We start from the raw sequence: 17,556 nt of genomic DNA, 5'->3' as shown, positions 1-17,556 counted from the left end.
ATGGGTAGAGCTTTGCATCGTAGACATTGATCTCGCGAGTTCGAGTCCTTCTTTCTTCTCGTTTTTCTCTTATTTGTGTGAAAAAAACTGGACAAATACAAGGTTGTCTGTTGTAGTGACACCCAGACACTAAATTAAATGATTTCGGGCTAATTGGTTTTTGAATCAGGATTAAGCAAATAGTTGCAGGTTCGATTCTCACGACACTATTTTACTGTTATTTTTTAGGGTTTTTTTTTGGATATTTTACCAAATTTTCTAACTTTACAAAGACTATTTCATAAAGTGAGTGGTTGAGTGATAGTATGCTCGTATAGATAGAAAATGATTTATTTATGGAGATTGATAAATGAGATAATTAAAAAAAACTTGTAAAGATCTATTATAAATTTAAGAATTATAAAACTATGAAATCTATCTAAAGACTAAAATATTGGAGTAAGTTTTTGAATAATTTAGTGTCAATCCAATAACTATATCAATAATTTTCTTTTATTATTTACTTAAGTTTGTATTGTTGTATTCTGGAATAAACTTTAGACCCCCCTAAAGATAAATTTTTGATACGCCACTGCCTCTAACTCAAGTAAAGTATCTATACTTATGATTTCGTTGTGTAATTCTGAGATTTATCTCTGCTAAAAATAAAAATCACCATTTCAGTTGCCTTTGAGTCTTTGACCATAGCGTGGCAGTGATATGGAAAAAAGTTGTAACGTCCTGCACGTGAATCAACTTACTTTTTAGCATATGGCATTCTAAAAAAGGTTAGTTTTATTTTGGTCCACTGAATATGACCAACTCATTAAAATGACCTCGTAAAGATGGTCAACTTTTAATATTACCTTTTTTGAATTTTTCTCTTCGTTAATCACATTCAATTTTAGCAGTTGTATTAGTTATTTCTTTATTTACCCTTCCTTCTATTCCTTTTATCATATTTTTCTTTTATCTCACTGTCGTCGTCGGAGGTCGTCGGCGACGGTAGAACGAAACTTTGTCGGCGATCCGTCACCGGAGATAAATTAATTAATTTTTTTTCTTGTCTCACCTCTTCTTTCTTCATCTTACTCCTTTTTTTCTCTCTCCTTCATTCTCTTTCTCTCTTCTTCTTTCATTCACTTTTTCTTCACCTTCTTTTTGTCTTTATTAAGAGTTTATTTTGATTAATAAAAGTGGAAAAAAATTTATGACTGGGATCACATGTTAATTAATACCCATCATTAAAAATGGTATGAAACTGTTTTGCTAGGTGGCAGCCCTTTCAAATAATAAATACTACTACATGTCAAATATGACATTCAATTTCCAATCATAATGATTAAACTTTTTCCTTTTTAAGTTTGAAATTTTGCTTAAAATTTTCCTTTGATGGCAGAATTGAATTTGAAATTGACTTTTTAAAATAGTAACAATTAATGAATTATCTCCTTCAGAAAGATAATTCAATTTTTGAAAAGATTAATAAAATTTTACATGAATAGTAAATGATTATCTCTGTGGACCCCTATAAAAATAGTAAAAAGATTCCTAAAGGCCCTCCCATTATGGCTAAAGGCAATCCCTTTCCACATAAACCCCACAAAAATTTTTCTCAATTTTGATAGAAGTACCATAACACCAGAAGACATTTATCTGCTGCATAATCGAAAACGAAACAAAATAATTATTTTGAGCCAGTATAACTTGTCCTTCATGATCCAATCAATAGGCTGAGCTTTTAATAACAAAAATAATTAGAGAAACGAGACAAGAAAATTACGAATTACAGACAAGGGAAAAAACATAAATATAAGAACTCTGATTTTTATTTAATTAAAGAGATTCAAAATCCCAACAGTACATTACTTCTTTTTTTTTGTTACGACCCAACAGTACATTACTTAGTAACCCTCACTGGCATTTCAAACTCACAGATGGGGCATGTATTAATACCGATCAGCCAATCGGTAATACAATCATGATGAAAGACATCACCACAAGGCATATATGTAACTTCATCTGTAACACCTAACAGTTGATAACAAATCATACATGTTATAGGTTCATCTGATCCGCTGAATAATTCTGTCCGCAATGCCTCAATCGCTGATGGATCTGTAGCTGTATACTCTTCAAAATCATCATCATCATCATCGTCATCGTCATCATCAATATCAGCAATACCAGGCTCTATAGCGTCATGAATTTCATCAATTTCATTGCTTCGAAACACCAAAAGAACGCAAACTTGAAAAGGTACCTGAGAAACATTTGGAGTAGATAGAAATTTCGAAGGAAGTGAACAGAGAATTGGAAGTCTGCTCTCACATAGAAATAATTCGATTAGAAGTATGAAGCAAAGATTTTCAGCTCCGCTCGTGACCGGCTGGTCAACTAAAGCTACCTGCAGTAATGTTAAAACAATGGTAACAACATTATGAACCTGATTCAAGGAACAGCTCATAGGAGATTGAGTTGCGGACATCGCGGCAGAATGATCAAAATAAATAAAGGAAGAGTGATACCAGAGAGCTGATAAGAAATCATGAACAATAACAGAGAATATATAGGCGATTCACAAAACCGAACGGCGGCAATTCTTATGAAACTAAGTGTTATTATTTACCGCAATTGGCGATAATTAATTGTAATTAATCGTTACGATATCCTAATTCGAGTATATAGTAGCAAGTAATTACTTACTATATCTGATAATCTAATTCACATTATCATTTATTAAGAATTAAAATACATTTACGGTTAGAAACCCAAGTAGTTAAGGACGGGGTAGGCTACCCCCCAGAGCCCTGGTCCCTGAGTAGAAATTTGCTTAAGATCGAATACCCCTCAACTACATTGATATTGTTCGCTTTGACACTTCAAAGCCTCACGGTTTTAAAAGGCCTCACTAGGGAAGGGTATTTGACCTCTTAAGAGGAGCACCACGCTCCATCTCACCACCGATGTGGGATTGATTTACACACCCTCCCAAGACCACATCATAGTGGAGCGAATCGTGTTGATAACGTGTTATAGGACGATTTGGATCATCCTTCTGGCTGCTAGTGATATTGTCCTATTTGACACTTCTGGGTCTCACGGTTTTAAAAAGCCTCACTGGGGAGGGGGTGCTTAACCTCTTAAGAGGAGCACCACACTCCATCTCACCACCGATGTGGGATTGATTTACCACATGTATATATATACACATATTATAGCGCAAAACAAGATATAGTAAATTGCTACATTTACAGATGTTGTCACAACAGCTCCTTATCAGGGTTTCTTTTGCCAAGAAGAAGACATTATTCCTCTCGCGACCTACTCTTTCTCGAGATCTCTCTCTCATTATGCAATAGGGATCGCCTGATCCACCTGAGTAAATTGTCGATGGGGTCGAAATTGGTGGTAGGACGAGTTGATCGGCCATATCAAGAACTTTCCCATTTAAGCAAAAGACATCTCGAAAAGGTAAACAGAGTGAGGTTGAGCCACGTGAATTCTTGTTATACAACAAATGCTATTCTAGATTTGCAGCTACTTTTCATAATATTCATGTGTCTATGTATAAACATATATACTGGTTGATCCTGAAACGATCCTAAGCCAATTACGTTATTGGGGGTCAAATAGCTGGCTACCTGATTCCTAAACCAGTCTCGTCCCCAACTGCTTAAGGGTCAAATAGCTGGCTACCTGATTCCTAAACCAGTCTCGTCCCCAACTGCTTAAATCTCTCAAGTGGGAAATCTTGGACCCGAAGAGTTGGCACGGGACCGGCTTGGTCTACCCTAATCTCATTCTGATCCAAGAGTTACTTGAGTAAATAAGTCAACTCCAACTTCTTAGCTAGAATCTAAAGACTGCATAATGAAATGTTTAACTTAAAACCCATAACCCGTGCAACAGTTGTTTAAACAATATCAATAACAGAGTTTTGGCTATAAATCCATCCTATGGGAAGAAAATGGGCAGGAGATCTTAGCTCGGGAAAAATAGACCGGATGTCCAAAATGGCAGAAATGACTGAAATACTGCTCCATCTTTTCTACATGGCGCACGGGGAAAATGATTATTAAGGTAGTATGGTAGTTCATAATGTGTTAGGAAAAGTACGAGATTTCTAAAGAGGAAAAACCAAAAAAAAAAGCATAAAAACAAATATGATCGCTTGGATAAGGAGAGAAATAAAAAACTTTGAAACTATACATCAAAAAGCCTTCGGAAGATTGTCTATGTAATGCTATAAATATAATGTACAAACGAATTCGTCAAACGAAAGATGTTTGATACATGTAACAGTTATTGTTTCAGAGAGATACAAATGAAGCTTAATTAGATGATGATTTGCTCGTCAATCGAAGCCTTGAAAGCTTGTTAAACTGAAATGGAAGAAAACAGATTTATTATGATACACTAGTCCAAATTTATTTTCTGCTCATAAAGTGTTATAAACAACTACATTGTCTTGTGCTTGTTCATAACGTATTATTTCTGTTCATAACGCATTATGACGAGAAACAAAAAAATTAGTTTAGAATTAGAAAGAGAAACGATTTTGAATTCGAGTTAAAGAACAAAGAGGATTTTGCATAATGCATTATCATCTTTCACAATACATTATGAACAGTCATAATACATTTTGGTCTGAAAAAATCAATTTTGGACCTCCCTTCAATGATGTTTTTCCCAATTTGCCAACAACTAAGACTAGTTCAAAATAAAATTGGACTGATCTTCAGTTTTCGGCAGAGCCAGTATTGTCCATTTCGTGACATAGAATGGATATTAGGATCACAGACAACATATAGTGAGAGGATTCTGAAAAGTCGTAGTTCGAATAAAAGAGTTCGCAGATACTCAAAAGTTTGATTTGTTCGGCAGAGAGTGGTGGTTGTCTTCTCGAAATCAAATCCCGTAAACTGTCATCTCTCCATCAATGAGTTCACAAACTAAGTACATAGCACAAAGACCATTAAGATGAAGCTTGGATTAGCACCATAAGTGATGTTGTTGCAGTAACATGTAGAAGATCTAGTGATTCTAGCGTTTAATTACAAGTCTGTAGGCCTTAAACGTGAGAGACTAGTCCCTTATCGCGTTGATTTTATGATCAAAATGGCAGAAAAAATAATACAAAAAGGAAAGGACAAAAAATAAAAGACAAATGACTTTATAAGAACATCTCTAGATTCCAAATTTGAAATTTCAAAGAATAAGATCCTTGTTAGTGTTATATTTATGTTTAAACTCATAAAAATTGTTTGTAAATCAATTTGATTCTAAGAATTTGAATATGCAACCTTATCAAAAAATAGGTAAATGCATATATTCAGGAACGCTGAAATAGTACACTAAAAGAAAATTTTTAGGTAGAGTTTGGAAAAAAAAAATTAACCTGGTAAGCATGCCATAATCCAAGTATAGGATGACCGATGGTTAGTGTGCCCTGATCCAACAATAAGATACATCTTCATCATGCATGTTCTCCTCGAGTGATGTGTTGTATCAGGGCAGAGACTTGCTAAGTAATCCTGAACTTCCTGTTTACATACAAGGATTAAAACTTAACCTAAACACACAGTAATGCATTTCTTTCAGTTGAGCCAAATACAAAGTAACTCGAGAAAACAAGGCGCTTACGAAAGCTATAACAAGCATCGGTTATGACAACAAAATTTCAGAGAATAACGGGCATTGATGTTTCTTATATGTATACTCAAAATGAATGCAGAAGGGCAAAGAGTGGCTGCAGATCACCATATTCATAAAAAGGGTGTACAATAGTTTTGGAGATAAAGAGGTTTGGATCATCTCTGTATGCTGATTCCGATCTCAATTGTCGTGATGTGAGTTATGCGTCAAGGGGTGGCTTCCTGGTGTTCGGGTTTTTGGGCACATGGAAAAGGTTTAGATAAGGAGAGCTCCGACATAAACAAGAGGTTTACAGTCTATAAGGGCTAGTGAAAATATTCGAAACTAGTGTCAATAACTAGAGTTCTTACAATAAAACCTTAAAAATCAAATTTTGAGCTCCTGTAGGAAACCCTCAATCAACAGGATATAGCAAGAAGAAATCAGTAAGAACAAATATCAGATAGAATTTACATGATTTTCATCATTTCACCTACTTTGTCAGTTCATTTTCAGTCATTACAAAATACACCCAATAAATTTATGGGTACATTACTATTATTTAATCAAATAGAGGTATCAAGAAATCAGAATTTCAATGCAAGATCAAATAATAACTACAAGAAAACATTTCAAAAATAAAGAACTTACTTTGATACATAGATTTCCAGTGCAAATAATTGGGTTTGGTCTTCTCAGGACAAAAGCATAGGTTTGAATTTTGCATGAAGATGAGGTGCCCTATGATGATGAAGACTCCCTAGGGCCAAAACCAATGCCATTTCTTCTTTGACACTAAACCCTAACTTTTGATTTGAAGAAATTACCTGTATGGGTTTTTACCTGTATGGGATTTTTGGTTTACAATCAAAGAAAATAATTTTCAGTTAATTCCTATTTGGCCCCATGTTGAGACCAAATTACATTTTTATCCCCTCACCAGGAGCGCCTATAGAATCCCTACAAAGCCCAGAAAATCTACAAAGCTCAGAAAATCTAGGCCCACCATTATTACAAACCCACCCCCTACTTTGACTTGGTCCATGTAAGTGAACCAATTCGATTGTTAAGCCCACACACAATAAGGCGAAGAAGAATATTAATGACAGGCAAGGTGGTGAGGGGACATGAAAATCTACATACACTTACCATTTTGACACCCACGGCCCCATGAAAATTTACATACACTTACGGTTTTGACACTCACGGCCTCACCCGTGTTACCCTCGTACACTCACTTTTCCTAAACACATACATTTTGGTCGGAAGTCTCTTAACCAAAATGTCGTAATTATTCAGAAGTGAAATTTGTGTGTTTGTCTCTCCTTCTAAAATCATTCAAACAAAAATCAAAGGTCGAAAGTCTTTGAAGTTCTACTTCATGAAAGAGATATTCTTCTGGTTTGAAGAAGATGTCCTTCGATCAAGATGACAATGCGCTCAATTTGTCGAATAGAAAGATGATGACTTTGTCCAGAAGATCATCTAGTTTGGTCGAATAGGGATCGTAATGCTTAGCTAGAAGCCAACTACGATCGCCAGATCACTTCCGTGATTTGTGGCTAACTTCGACCGAATCTTATAACGGGTTACACTAAAGAGTGGTGGCTTGATAAGAGAGAGTCGACTAGAGAGAACAAGGCAAAAGGATGGATTAGACCCAATTTGATTGGTCCAAATGGTTCGGACAGGACCCGGACAAAGATAGGAAGAATCGAGCCCGAAAGAGAGGCCCAGATCAAAAAGAGAGGGGTCGGCCATGCTATGGGCGGATATATGATGTGGGCGGCTAGGCCCAACCCACTAAAGGGGCTGCCCTGGCCTGCCACTCAAGGGTGTCCAGATGGGGTAGAACTACAATCTGGGAATACCACTCAGAATGAGATTCTGAGTCTTATCTTTTCTGGAGTTCTTATTGAATCCTAATTTGAATGGGATTCTAACTTTAGAGTTCTATATAAGGGCAATTAATAGAATGTGAAATTTTCTCTAGAGAAAATCTATCTCTGCAACATCAAGTAGAAAGAGAGATTTTAGAGAAAAAAATTCTCAACCTATCTATCTAGTCAAAGAAGAAGAGTTCTTCATCTCAGCCTCTTAATAAGGTCCTAGGTGACTCTAAAGGCGGGAGATCAAGTAACTTGCTCAGGTATTTCAAGTAGATAAGCTGCAATTTGGAGCTCTAATCTTCCGGATACAACGTTGTGTTTAGTTCGAGGGAAAACGATTCAGGTAAAGACTTTATTCCGCTCTAGCTCATATTTAATTCTTGCATGTGATCCTGGTATCTAGTGTTAGACCTACTAGACGTCGGAGATTCTGCTTGATACACTAGGTGACTACGAAACCCTAAACTTCAATCTTCAACCGTTCCATCTTTTTTAGGGTTTTCAATTTTTTTGACATTTATGAATGAGTACGAATGGTTATGGATGACTTTGATAGTTATGGATGATTTTGATGTTTATGTTATAGATTTGTTCTTGTTGATATGAGAATTTTTATTGTTTGCAAAAGTAATACCAGTTCGTGGTTTTCCGTCGGTAAGACAATCACTGAAGTCATTTGACTTACAACCCGCAACGCTGTCAATTTTTTATAGCCGGTGTTACAGGGAAATAAAGAAATATTTTGGGGTGCAAGGTTTTGGATGGAAACAAAAAAATGTGTAACTTTTTGTTTCCTCCAAATACTAGACCCTTATATTTTTCAGCTTCTTCTTCACTCTTCTTCCTTTCCGACTTCCGGTGACCTTCACCCCAAATTCCAGCGACACCTCCATCTCTAGCAACACTTTTGTTTTCCTCTCTATCTACGGCGAAGGGGAGGAGCCCCTTCGTCGGAGCTCTGATTTCCAGACGAAACCAAATTTGGTTCCGTCTGGTTTGAAATTCAAACAAGACGTCTGGCGAAAGGGTTCCTCCCCTTCGCCGGAGATAGTGAGAAGAGGGAGAGAGTAAACAGAGAGAGAAAGTAAAGAGAGAGAAGAGATAAGGAAGATAAAGAGAGAGAGAGAGGGGGAGAGAGAGCAAAAAAAAATGAGTCTCCGGCGAGTTCGTCGGCTGGCGACTATACCGGCAAGATAAAATAGAGGGTGTGTTTGGGAGAACATTCTTAATTTTCCACCCTTTGATATTTTATACTCCGAACTTTTTATTTATTTCTCCAAAACATCGACCTTTTTTATCAACCTAAATGACTTCGGTAGGTAGTTTCCGTACAATTATTTTATTGCAATTTTTTTTAACCACTACCCTAATTTTTCAATATGTCATAACATCCATTATTAGACTTTTATTGTGACAAAATTTACCCACTTGTTGTCCTCTTAGGAACGATGTATTATTTTGTCTCCAAATATGGATACACAATACATTACCATATATATCCAATAGTTGACTCTCCTCCTTTCATTTGAAGTCCGTACTCCCGTCGGAACTTGAAGTTGTACATGGTTTGGTACAGAAACATCTTTTTATCCCCTTTGTCTTGCTCTAAATCTTTTGCCTGATTCTACTATCTTTTCCATAATAAATTTATTCTAGACAAGCATACTTTTTTATTAGTTCAATATTCCAAACAACCCCTTTCAGCCTTGAGGGAAAGATCAAATAGTATACAATTGTTTAAATTTTAATTTATTAAATGTTATATTAGATTACTAGTAATAAATATGAGATCAAATATAAAGTTTATGTTGAAGGAATTTTTTTTTTTTGAAGGAGGTTACAATGCCAGTTGCCTTTACGTACTCTAAAATGAGAAGAGATTCAAAAACTAAAACCTACAGAAAAAAAAAAATCTACTATGGTTGAATAGTGTCATTTAATACTAGTTTTTCTTAAACCAACCGTCATAGAAACTAATTCAGAAAATTACAAATCAAAAGAACAGTTAGTGGATTAGCTTATATTCGTAATAAATTTTCTGACCATGATTCTTAAAGAAAATTTAAAATAATAAGGGCAATTTTGTTTGTTGTTGTCGAAATATAGACGTAATATTAATAAATAAGAGTATGATGATTATACAAATGATATATAGAGGAATATAAAACTATGTACGATTACATTTGTGTTTCTTTGTCCATTTAGTTAGAGAATTTGTTGGGATATTATAGTTACGCCTTATGTGCTCAAACTTGATGTTGAGAAAAGATGGCAAAAATGTCTTGATCATCTGCATACAAGGAAGAACTTGCTGTGTTGTTCGATGTGATAGCTTTGTAGATATCCGATGATTACTTGGTTATCACTTTCCACTTTGACATATTTTATAATTGTGTTCATTTGCCCATTGAATTGTTCTTTTTTTTTGGAAGTCGACTACGATCTACGTATGTCGTTACATTTGGCACTTGATACATCATAGATGTGATAAGCTCGATAACCGCCCATTCAAACACTAACAGAATCGGGCCTATAGCCCAACAAGACATGGCCTAAAACCCAACTAACATTATATAATACACCCTAATAACCCCAATTCAAATAACTAAAGATTTCACCTTCTCTGGGGTTCGAACCTGGGACCTCTAGGGATTTCTGGAGTTTTTGCAACAATAAATTTTACTTGAAAATCATGAACAATTAGGCCTATACCAATTGGTTTGGCGTGTTAGTAAATGAGGCATCCGTCATGAGGGTGTCCAATGGCTAGATATTGGTAATTCACGTTTAGAAGCTTAGTGAGGCTGAAGCAAATAATCGAAAATGGCAATATTTGTTGAATTACTTGTGATGATGAGGTGATAGTGTGTTCAAAACGTAGGTCGCGACGAGCTTTCCATATGTACCAAAGAAGGGTAGATTGGTGAGCCTGGTTAGTATAACTATCAATACAATGAAGGTTTTGCCAAGGTTGAATCCATTCTATGATTGACGTTATGTTCGTGGTAATAATATCAAAAATGGAACCAAACATTTCTACAATTGAACAATGTAGCAATGTATGATCCGTGGTCTCAGTATCATTACACGATGGACAGTTAGTTATACTGATTATTAATGTATTTACCAATATGATGTCGAACTGAACTTCACTTTGGGTGCTCATACTAGCAACTTAATTATATCTATTGAGATTCAAGTTACAAGCCAGAACACTCTACGAGGACAATTTTGTTTAGTTTCTATAAATAAAATTTGATCAATTTGAACACACATATACGACATTGAATCAAGTTACTAGAGCAACCCCAATGGAGGGGTTGGAGTTCCCTATCCAAATTTTGGGAGGCCCACCCTAGCCGGGTTGCTCCAAATAGAGAGTCGATGAGTTGGGAGTCGAGGGGAGGGGATCCCAGACCCTGTTATAGTCGTTGATGACCTTTTTAGGGCCTCAGCTACTATATATACTTATATTTTCTTTAAATTTTTAAATTATTCTTTTTTTATCTTTCTGTCATATTTCGAATCATTCTTTTTAAGTTCTTGTCTAATTCTTTTTATAACTTTTATTTTTTTTCGTTTATCTTTTTAAAATTATTTTTTTGGATTATATTGAATTCTGAATTCAGAACTAATAATTTGGAGTTGAAACGTAGAATTAAAATTTTGGAAGCCTACATCACACGCGTTTAAGTTTAAGTTGGGAGTTCTGATTTAGAATTTCACCATTAAAAATGAAAAAAGAATAACTCTTAAATTTGGGAGTCACAACCCCTATCGTTATTTTAGAGTCCCAATTTCCTGTTTCGAGAAAGTTTAAGCAGGGAGAAATTAAGTTTTGGTTGCATAAAGAGTTAAATGGGTCATGGGTGTATGGTAGAAACAATATGACTTCTCATTTTCTGAAAAGTGTTGTATAACATAGGGGACAATTTTAAGTTTTTTACTCAACTGGAGGGGTAAGATGAGAAAAGATATTTGAATCTATGAGTGCATAGTCCTATAAATACTGGACTTAAGTAAAGAGGAACACTCCACGTGGGTATCACGTGGTTTCACATAAATCAGCCAATACTACGAAATGCACTCAAGTTCAAAGCCGTCCAAATAGTGATAATGAATTTCTTTTTCTTCAACATTTGCTTGCTCCAACGTTCCAAAATATTTTTTTGAGACGTTCTTAACTTTAATTTATTTATAGTGGTTCATTTTTTATTTATTTTTGTTTGTTGAAAAAATCCGGAAATTACACAATGCTCTGAACTTCTAGCACCTCGTTCTTGATACGTTTACAATTGTTCTTTCTGCTCCATTTCATTATTTATAGTGGTTCATGGGATTTTAAAGAGACTTATGGATCTCACGGCTAGAAATATAACTTTATTCAGCTCTAAGGAGTGTGACATAAAATAAAATATCAATTATGCATAAAAGCCTTTACCGTAAATAAAAAGGTAGATAAAGTAAATAAAAGATTGTGATGGGAACACATTTTTATAAACCAAAATCTAATGTTTGAAACATCTGAAAAATCCGAGACACAAAATCCAGTGATAATTGATGGTCCATATGCGGAAAATCAAGGAAATAAGAAATAGATGAAGCAGCGTCAAATTCAACTACACCAGTCGCAATCAACACACTCAGACAGACAAACTGACGAAATTGACAAGGAGGAAAAATAGTTTAAGGGGGGGGGGGGGGGGGGGGGGGGGTATTGGATTGAGACTTTCGCGGACATTTGAGAGTCCGCGAAAGTCCGAGGCATTCAAATCCAGACATTTGAGAGTCCACGAAAGTCTGAGGCATTCAAATCCAGACATTTGAAAGTCCACGAAAGTCTTAGGCATTCAAATCCAGACATTTGATAGTCTATGAAAGTCCGAGGCATTCGATTGTCTTCCAAAATGTCCCAGACTTTGGTGGACTTCATAGTTTGATGGATTTTGTGAAGGATTTGGGACAATTTTGGAAGCCAAAATGCCTTTCAAAAAACAAGAGACATTTGAAGTCCATCATGTGATCAAACATTAATAATAATATTAAAATAATAAATGTCTACCAAATGTCCACCAATATCCACAAATATTCACAGATGTTTACGAAAGTCGAAAAATATATATTTGAAATGTTGGTATAAATATATTATTTCATGTGATCAAACAACAATAATAATATTAAAATAATAAATGTCTGCCAAATGTCCACTAATATCCACAAATATTCACAGATGTTTAAGAAAGTCGAAAAATATATATTTGAAATGTTAGTATAAATATATTATTTCATGTGATTAAACAATAATAATAATATTAAAATAATAAATGTCTACCAAATGTCCACAAATGTCCACAAATATTCACAGATGTCTACGAAAGTCGAAAAAAATATATATTTGAAATGTTAGTATATATTTTTTGTGATTAAACAATAGCATTAAATATATTATTTCATGTGATTAAACAATAATGATAATATTAAAATAATAAATGTCTACCAAATGTCCACAAATATTCACAGATGTCTACGAAAGTCGAAAAATATATATTTGAAATGTTTAGTATAAATATATTATTTCATGTGATTAAACATTAATAATAATATTAAAATAATAAATGTCTACTAAATGTCCACCAATGTTCACAAATATTCACAGATGTCTACGAAAGTCGAAAAAAATATATATTTGAAATGTTAGTATAAATATATTATTTCATGTGATTAAACAATAATAATAATATTAAAATAATAAATGTCTACCAAATGTCCACAAATATTCACAGATGTCTACGAAAGTCGAAAAAAAAATATATTTGAAATGTTAGTATACATATATTATTTTCATGTGATTAAACAATAATAATAATATTAAAATAATAAATGTCTATCCCCAGGACATTTTGTCTATGGATCAAATGTCTATAAAGACATTTTGTCTACAAACTCAATGTCTTGAAAATGTCTATGAAGACATGTTGTCTATAAAAAGTCATCCGAAATGTTTTGAAATGTCTTGAAATGTCTACGGAACATTTTGTCTATGAAAGTCTCTGAAAGTCCCAATCCACTACCCCCCCCCCCCCCCCCCCCTAAAACTATGAAAATATGTTCCTTACTTTTTGTCTAATATGTATTGTAATGCTACGTGACTTAATGTTAAATGAATAGTTTCAAAAAAAAAATTCTAATGTTTAAATGCCCTACTCATGCAGGATATATCGTTTTTTTTTTTTGTTGAAACTATTCAATACATTAAGTAATTAAAATGTTATTACAATAAGAGTCAACTAACAGATACGGTACATTATACCAGCTTTTGGTTCTATTCTTCTTGCAGGACCATTTTCCTAATTTATCTGCCTGAGAGTTGGCTTGCCTTCTCGTATGCCTGAAAAGAACTATGTCAAGTTTGCTTTTAATTTCCATGATTTTCCTTATATGAATCTTCGATTGCCATCGGACAGGATGCCTCTTGTTCTGGAGGTTCTTTATGATGTTGATATTATCACTCTCTATGCACACCTTTCTATGATTTTTTTTCCTCCGCCCAACGAAGGCCATTTAGAATAGCTAACACCTCACTCTCTTCACTGTTTCGTGCTCTAGTAATAGCTGCATTTGCATATATAAATTTTGCCTCGGCGTTATGAACTATCATTCCTGTTCCTGCTACTGAGTGGATATCCAAGAAGGATGCATCTACGTTAATTTTGGTAAAGAAATTCTTTGGTGGAGTCCATTTTTCATTTGTCTTTTGTTTATTTTTCCATGATCAAGGATGGTTTTTGGGAAAGACACGATTGGCTAACCGAATTGATAGAATGTTGGAAGCAGTGGTGACATCTAGTTTTCCATATATTCTATGGAATAGTAACATAATGAATGTTATTAGAGGTGGTGCAGTTTTGTGAACTATCTTGCCAAGAGAAAATCCATTCGGCCAGAGAAGTAATGTTTTCCGAGATAATATTAAAGTAGAACCACACATTTTTTGCCAGGGGACAATGTAAGAGAACATGTTCTATAGTTTTCTCTCTGTTACAGGTCGCACAATTAATATTTTGATCAATATATTTCCCTATTCTGGCTCTCACCGGGAGAGCCTTAGTACATATTTTCCATATAAACAGTTGTATCTTCGGGATGGTAGGAATCTTCCATATGAAGTTTCAGTTATAAGTGTTTGGTTGTGCAGGTAGTGGATAAGACAAAGATGCTCGTACATAGATTTAATAGAGAAATTGTCACTTTCAGTGAGTGACCAATTCATTTGGTCTTTACCTTCCGTCATGAGAGGAATCGTTTAAGCCTTTTAGCGTGTTGATGGAACATGGTAGAACATTTATATTACCCTTTGACATGAATAGAACATTTTTTTTTTATAAAATGACATAAATAGAACTTAAAAATGAAATATTTTAATTTCACTATCTCTTTTTCAATTCGTCTACTTGAATCATATATTTCGGTTAGGATACCAAGTAATTACATAATATCCCAAACTATTTTTCATCTCTTTTGTTATATTCAGAAATAGAAACGGATCCAATATCCATAAATCTATAGAGTTTTGGAACAAATTAACTTATCTTATTATTAATCAACAATCTATATAATAAAACAGAAGGCAAAACGATGACTGGGACAAACATCCTTTTTTAATAAAGGATATTGTCTAGAAGCCCTTCTCAAAATTTAAGATATAGTCCTTCGTAGAAATAAATTTACCTATTTAAAAAACAGTAATCCTTTCCTTCTTAGAAATAAAATAACTAATTTAAGAAAAAAAGAAACAAAATAAATTTCAAGGGTTTAAAAAAAAATAATTAAAATCTCTCTCTCCCTTTCAATAAAATAATAACTAATTTAAGAGAAAAGAAACAAAAAAAATAATACAAAAAAATAATAGCTAATAAAAAATCTCTCTCTCACAAGAAAATATAACAATAAATTTTGTAACATTTGATTGATACAAGTGTCCGTGCCCTAGGGCACGGGATATACCCTAAAAATAAAGTTACCTATTTAAAAAACAACAATCGTTTCCTTCTTAGAAATAAAAATTCTAATGTAATAAAAAAAGAAACAAAATAAATTTCAAGGGTTAAAAAAAGAAATAAAAATCTCTCTCTCTCTCTCTCTCTCAATAAAATAATAACTAATTTAAGAAAAAATAATACAAAAAAATAATAACTAATTAAAATCTCTCTCTCAATAAAATAATAACTAATTAAAATCTCTCTCAAGTGTCCGTGCCCTAGGGCACGGAATATACACTAGTTTGTTATATAACTAGAGGAAGTACTAATTTGTTTTCTCAACAAAAACAAATACTAATTTGTTAATAATCATAAATGAAAAAGAATTTATAATTGACTCCTCCAACTTCGAAATTTGCAAAAGTGAGTTTGGCTCTCCTAACCTCTCATTGGTTAGAAGTTAGAACATACTAAGATTTGATGAATCATGTTCTGTCATGGACTAAATCTTCAACTGCTTTCATTTGCTAACAAACACGACAGATTCATCGGACAAAACTATTTCTCTTTCTTTTTGTCTCCATTTTTGTTCCCATTTCAACACCAAACTCTTTACACTGTCTTCTTTAAACGTTTTTTTCCTCTTTCATTCTACCTTCTAATAATGGATTAGGGCGTGGAGCTGGTTGCTTTTATTGAGACAATCAAGATTAGGCTTTGTTGATGAGGTCCTTGATCATTTTTTAAAATTATATTTATGGGTACAAATTAAAAAAAAGAAGTATAATACTACGAACCCTAATGGTCCAGGATCCAGATGACAACAACATGTATTTTTCGTCGTTGTACGCTAAATTCGCTTGGGCAGATATATTAGAAAACTGTGGCTCGGGATCCAGATGACGACATCATGAACTTTTTGTCGTTGTACGCTAAATTTGCTCGGGCAGATATATTAGAAAAAAACTAGTAAGCTAGCTTAGGCAAGATGAGATCATCCAACTCATGTACATTCACGTCAAAGAAAAGATACATGTGTAACACGTGAATGTACGTGATCGAGAAGACGAGATCTAGCAACTAAGAAGAATTCAAAATATTTGAAGATATATGAAGATCCAAAGATATTTAGTTTCATGTATTTAGGATCTATTGTCATCGAGTTATGTCTGACCAATGTAACCGATCAATCCCACAATCACAATTATTTGTGGTGATTATTATTATTATTATTTTGAGTAGTATGTGGTGATTATTGATAAATAAATTTATTCTCCCTGAATGTAGTTCATTATTATCATGTCGAACCACATTAAATTATCGTGTCAATTATTTTCCTCTTTTTTTACTTCCCTCTTTTCTGTTTTCTATTATTTTCTCTCCCAATCAACTTGTGGTTTTTGCTCCTCATGTGATCCAACAAAATTTCAATCTGGCAACCTAATTTAAATCTTTAACCTAATTCCCTCATGCCAAATTTTCTCACAAAACCTCTTCATGTGTATTGATCGAAGACCCTGGAAAAGATTCAACCACTTTCTCCGATGATTCCTCGGGTAATTTAAAGGGATCCGTTCCATTTCAAGGAAAAAAGATTCAAAGTTGGGTTTTTTGTAATCCTTGATATTGGTTAAATATTAAGTATGTTGCGAAGTGAAGAATTGTTTCACAAATCACTTCATTTGGGAATTCTACTTCAGCGTATTTGTTGTGAATAAAAAGATCTGCACGTATCAAATTCAATCGGATTGTTAAGATAACAAAGAATCAATTTCGCGAAGAACCAAGAAGAAGGAATTGACTCGTCAATTTGTCGAGTTAGTGTGAAGAAGTGAAGGAGATGTCAGTATTTTGATGGCGATGGTGGTGGAGTCGTATTTCTCTGGTGGTAGTGGTGGTTTTAGTATGGGATATTGGAACAAAGAGGGTTTTAATGGTGGTGGTGGTGGGTTACTTGATCTTTGTGTGGGTTATGGTGGTTTAGACATGGTGGTGTATTATTATGGAGGGCTCGAGGCAGTGGTGGTGGTCCGGCGAGAGGATGAAGAGGAAGATTATATAGTTTTTCATTA

The 17,556-nt window shown here is 34.1% G+C and overlaps 2 long non-coding RNA genes across 2 annotated transcripts; both read right to left on the bottom strand.

Moving 5' to 3' along the window:
* Nucleotides 1-1,790: 1,790 nt before the first annotated feature.
* LOC147532537 (uncharacterized) lies at nt 1,791-3,623 on the bottom strand. Its single transcript, XR_015228253.1, has 2 exons — nt 2,243-3,623; nt 1,791-2,172 (listed from the first exon to the last, which is right to left on the bottom strand). It is a non-coding gene; the product is annotated as an uncharacterized LOC147532537 (long non-coding RNA).
* Nucleotides 3,624-4,167: 544 nt separating this feature from the next.
* LOC147532536 (uncharacterized) lies at nt 4,168-6,461 on the bottom strand. The gene is made up of 3 exons (XR_015228252.1): nt 6,268-6,461; nt 5,381-5,525; nt 4,168-4,364 (listed from the first exon to the last, which is right to left on the bottom strand). It is a non-coding gene; the product is annotated as an uncharacterized LOC147532536 (long non-coding RNA).
* Between the last annotated feature and the right edge of the window lie 11,095 nt (nt 6,462-17,556).

Source organism: Eschscholzia californica, unplaced genomic scaffold, assembly GCF_041429995.1.
Source record: "Eschscholzia californica isolate CP2 unplaced genomic scaffold, dmEscCali1.0.p SCAF_6, whole genome shotgun sequence".
Taxonomy (NCBI): domain Eukaryota; kingdom Viridiplantae; phylum Streptophyta; class Magnoliopsida; order Ranunculales; family Papaveraceae; genus Eschscholzia; species Eschscholzia californica.
The sequence above is the reverse complement of the archived record's forward strand: the minus strand, read 5'-3'. Positions and strand labels throughout refer to the sequence as shown.